General features: G+C 35.5%; 1 pseudogene; it reads left to right on the plus strand.

Annotated features, from left to right (window-relative positions):
- The first annotated feature begins 933 nt into the window (after window positions 1-933).
- Window positions 934-5,165, plus strand: part of LOC107104311 — an 8,552-nt pseudogene continuing 4,320 nt past the window's right edge.

A 5,165-nucleotide genomic window follows, 5' to 3' on the forward strand; every position in this document is an offset into this window, starting at 1 on the left:
CCAACTCTCCAAAAAGAGTCAAATTAACACTCTGGTTTGGACCAATATAAACACTTTGAGAGGGTTATAATTAGTGTTGCGCCGATGCCATTTTTTGGCCCCGATACCGATACCCGATACCTGGCTGTGCAGTATTGGCCGATACCGATACCATAATAATGTAAAATAATTGCCATCATGGCTTTGTCAAACTGCTGCCTACCTTTGTGAAGCAGGAAAAACTCTAATACAAAGTGAATCAAGTAGAACTTTTTATTGTCTACCAGGAATGGGTGACAATAGTTGAATAAACTTATGGCTCTCAAAATTGTATCGGTGCCCTATTTGTTGGTACTCGCCGATACCGATACCACCATTTTAGGGCAGTATCGGGGCCCCGTCCGATACTGGTATCGGTATCGGTGCAACACTAGTTATAATCAAATCAGGCAGTGTTGGTTTGGGCATATTGGATTTGCTGTGTATATCTGTTCACTCTTCTTAGTGAATGGATAAAAAAAAAATTGTCATTCAATTCAGGTTATTTTATATATTGTAGTGCCAACTCACAACAATACACGATCATAACCATGAACCCATCCAAGCTTTTACCTTTTTCATATAATAACTATTATAGTATTTTTAGATTTCTGCTACTGTGTTCCCTTTTTTCATTCTGCTCTGTCTTCTTAAGCCCTCTGTTTGTAGTAGTGGAGGGGCGTTCATACAGAGGTCCAACAAGGAAGCTTCAGATGTATTACCTAGATAGAACCATTTTAACCAATCTGTCAGTATAATTTGATGACCTGACTGTATGAAGTCCTGAATTAGCTTTATACATTTTTTTTAGTCTCACTGTGCTTCTGTGTAGAACATTTTAGATCATTTCCTTGAAAAAGGGGAAACTGTCACAAAAGAAATTAACGCCTTACTTCCGCTTGGTCTCAGTTAGTGATGGCTGTGGTTATTCTGCTGCTTCTCATCTCTGTGCTGCATGCAGTTAAAGGTAAAATTCATTTTATTTCTTAAAAAAGAGCTTATCTGTTACTGTGGCAAGAAGTAAATATGATAAAAAGCTGTAAAAAACTATTGAGCTGTCAAAGGTAATGTTTAAGACAATGTGATTAATTTGAAAAGTAAACCACAAGTGTTTGATGGTTTCCTACTGTTAGAAATAATGTCTTTGTATTTTATTGTGTTAAGTTCTAGTTTTTGGTCTTCTAAGCTTATGTCTCTATGATGTAACAGATTTATAGATTTATAGACTAAAAGCAGTGTCTTAAATTCCTGTCATGTTGTGAAAAGCCTTTGATGTTGTGTTACAACTTAAAGTACATATGAAAAATAATCAACCTTTGCGTTCAACCGTATCTTATAAAACAGTGTAGAGTTCATACCACAAAATATTTTCACTGATCTCAGTCTCTTTCTTATACATTAAGTTTTAAAACTAACTTTAGAAAGGAAAACAAAGAAAAAAGGCAAAGAAACAAAGAAAACAAAGAAAAAAAGTACAACATTGAACCTACTCCTGAGATGGAACCACTATTAAATGCCTGCAAGAGCACGAGCCCATTTTTCCTTGTGCTCACTCATGCTGTTTGCATCGCTCGTAAAAGTTTACTTTTGATGAGAAGATTTGCAATTTTTCCACTATGTCAGACTCACCAGCTGTAAGTGAAAATGGGGATGAACACGTAGAGCGGCCTTACGCAAACATATCACCACAATGATTGACATATAGGAGAACCACTTATTTTGATGATCCACCCAGAAAAAGAACATCCTCCACTATACCTCTAACCACACAGTGCTACAGCTACACTTTATATGATAAGTAGTTTCTTTCTGATGTTAGTATATGATGAACTTTTAAATTATGTTTTACCAGCATTTCTGATGTTTAATAATCTTTATTTCAGTCCAGTTAGTTTTTGGAAACCTGGCATAAGGAAATCCTTTTGTAGAAAGTGTTTATAAAAGGAAGGAACATTAAGAGCAGTTCTTGGAGCTGATTGGGTACCTGCCTCCCGTGTCATATTCTTAGCCAATCAGAGCAGCAGTAGCAGCTGAAATCCATCACATTCACACTCTTTACAGACTTAACTGATGAATCAAACTCTTATCATTAGCTGGTTGTCTGTTGTGTCATAACAAAAGTTCTTAGGCTGGACTTAGGAGTTTGAATGTTCCTGCATTTTATGTTTGGTTTATTAGATCTAGATTTATTATATCTTCAGTGCTTTTTCAAAACAATTCAGTAAAATAAGGCAGAAGAACTATACCAGTGTGACAGGAAAAGTCAAAACACAGCATAAATAGTTGAGCTTATTCTCTGAAGTGCTGAAACATGTTAGAGGAAGGAAGAAGAAACAAAGAAAAGAGACAGACAGGAAATATCTTGCTGACTGGTTTATGTTTATTGTGTTCTCTACCCAGATTAAAGAATAGATGAATCTGCTTTATTAAATTGCAAAAAGTGATCACGGTGGAGTCATGTTTGATTGTGGGGAACATTATTGACCCTGATTGGATAGATATGGTTAAAATCAGTGAGATAGGTTCCAGCAGTTCTCTTTCTTGGAGATTTTATGGTGAAGTTTGTTTTTCTTTGTGCAGTTATGTTCCTTGTACTGATTACTGTCCTATCAAGGAGACACTTCCAAAACTATATCTGTAAATATACTGTACATATTTGATTAAATCTAGTTTTTAAAAACAAGCTAAAGCCGCAAAGCAGCATGTGATGAGACTTTGTTTGATGTGAATGGAAAAGCCGATCAGTCTCGTAGCAGAGCAGCTCTTCTTTACTTCTGTTAGACCATCACTGGATCCAAATACAAGGAGGAATGTTTCTCAGATATTGAAGAAAAATGAGGAAACATCTTTAAGTATTAACAGAATTTATTCCAGTCATATTCAACTAAATCATTGATATAAGCACAAATTGCAGAGGTCTGTCTTCTTAACGTAGCTGAAGTACTAAGTGTTTTCCAATTAATCGAAAGATGCCGCACCCAGCCAGGCGGTGCCTCTTACAAAGTCTCAAGAGTCAGTACCTAACACCCCCCCCCCCCCCCCCCCCCCCCATATAAGGTGATTGTAGAACCTCTCACTTCATCATACGTGAAGCATTGGATTATCATTCTAGCTGACTTACACAGAGAGTGAACAGACATCAGGTCAAATTAAGACTGTTCTGTTATTATTGTAATAATTATTGTATGTAGTTACCATTTGTGATTTTAAATAATGATAATAATCTTGCGGAGGTTTAAAACGAAAACCAGATATGGTTTCACTTACATGTAAAATGTCAGATATGGTAGAAAACTAACATGGCCTTAATTAAACATCTCTCCCATGAAAGATGGTAGTGGCAGCATCATGCTATGTGAATCTTTAGCATGGAGATGCTGGATGGATTAGAATACAGGGCAATCCTAGAAGAAAACCTGATGCTGCAAAAGACTTGAGACTTGGCAGAAGCTTCACCTTTCAGAGAGGAAAACAAAACCTACTAAAAATCATAGCTATACTTGAATGACTTAGACCAAAGCATAATCGTGTGTTAAATAGGCTTGCTCAAATTTCAAGCCAAAATCTAAATGAGAATGATGGAAAGACTTTAAGGTTAATGTTTACAGGCACCTGGGGAAATGAAGGGACAGCAATGATCTGTTTACGCAGGGGAAAAAAACCATCTCATTTTAAACTGATCTGATTTTAGGAATTTTATCGAGATCACGATGTAACAATTTCAAATTATGAATTTGTTACAGACTTCTGTTTTCATTAATGTATATAATAGAAATATGGTAAAATGGAGATACAAATCTTTATATGCATGGCAGCTATGAAACATATTTTCTCCGCATATTTTATCCATGCAAGGCATGTATATATGATAAAAAAAATAATAAATTAAGCTCAATTAATTATTTCTGTGTTCTATCAAATTAACAGGAAAAGTACTTCCCCTATACAGGGTCAGGGTGTAACAGTGGAAACCTCTCTTCTAGAAACTGAACATTATGATATTTAATTATTAAAATAAAACTTCTGTTCTTTCAGGCTCTGAAACTCGGTTTGTGAAGAAGGGATCAGACCTGCTGCTGGATGTAGACACAAAGGGAATTCAACAAGGAGATGATTTTACTTGGAAATGTAACTCTATTTTTGTTGTAAAATTTTATTATGGCAATGAACCCTCAGTCTTTGGGCAATATCAAGGTAGAGCATCTTTTTTTAAACAAAACTATTCTGTGGTAATAAGAAATGTTCAACATGAAGACAGTGGAAACTATAAGGCAAGAGCAGCTGGAGATGAAGAAGAGAGGATTGTAGCTGATTACACTGTCATAGTCTAAGGTACATTTCTTCTTTTTTTGTCCTGTTTTGAAACATTATAAAAGCACCCTATTATGAAATCAATCACGTCTTTTCTTTTCCCAGATCCAGTGTCTCCAGTCAATTTAACAATAAATTCATTGGACGCCCATTACTGTAATTTCACTGCAACTTGTAAAGTGGTGGATTCTGAAGTTAGTGGCATCTATCAATGTTACAATCAGACCTGCCGTGCACTGAACAAACCAGATGTGAAGGACTCTTTGCTGACGGTCTACGTACAGGAGGGCTCTGTTGTATGTAACCATAGCAACAACGTAAGCTGGACAAATGATGCACAGCCTTTTGTTTCTCTCTGCAAGAACAAACCAGGTAAGATTTAAGGGAACCATGCTACTACTTTTAACTTATAGTATTGAAGAGTTAGATATTTTACATGGTAAAACCTAAAATAGTTTAGCATAACTATAACTTGAATAAAATGAAATAGGCTGTTTTGTTTTTTATTTATAAGTCTAAAGCCTAGAACTCAGAAGCTTAACGGTTTGTCTGTTGGCCTTTAGCCTATGTCCTACATCAGGATTGTTACTAACCTCTAACAACCTGATTTTATAGACTGATAAAAAAACACAGATTATTATCATTTTAACCCTAACACTCACCACAAATGATACACAGCTTTTTGTTTCTCTCTGCAAAAATGAACCAGGTAAGATTTAAGGGAACCATGCTGGAACTTTTAACTTACAGTAAGAGTATTGAAGAGTTAGATATTTTACAACCTAAAATAGTTTACCATAACTATAGCATTACAAAAAAAAAAAAAAAAAAAAAAA

Source organism: Cyprinodon variegatus, unplaced genomic scaffold (genome assembly GCF_000732505.1).
Source record: "Cyprinodon variegatus isolate N-32 unplaced genomic scaffold, C_variegatus-1.0 Scaffold1685, whole genome shotgun sequence".
In the NCBI taxonomy this organism is placed as follows: domain Eukaryota; kingdom Metazoa; phylum Chordata; class Actinopteri; order Cyprinodontiformes; family Cyprinodontidae; genus Cyprinodon; species Cyprinodon variegatus.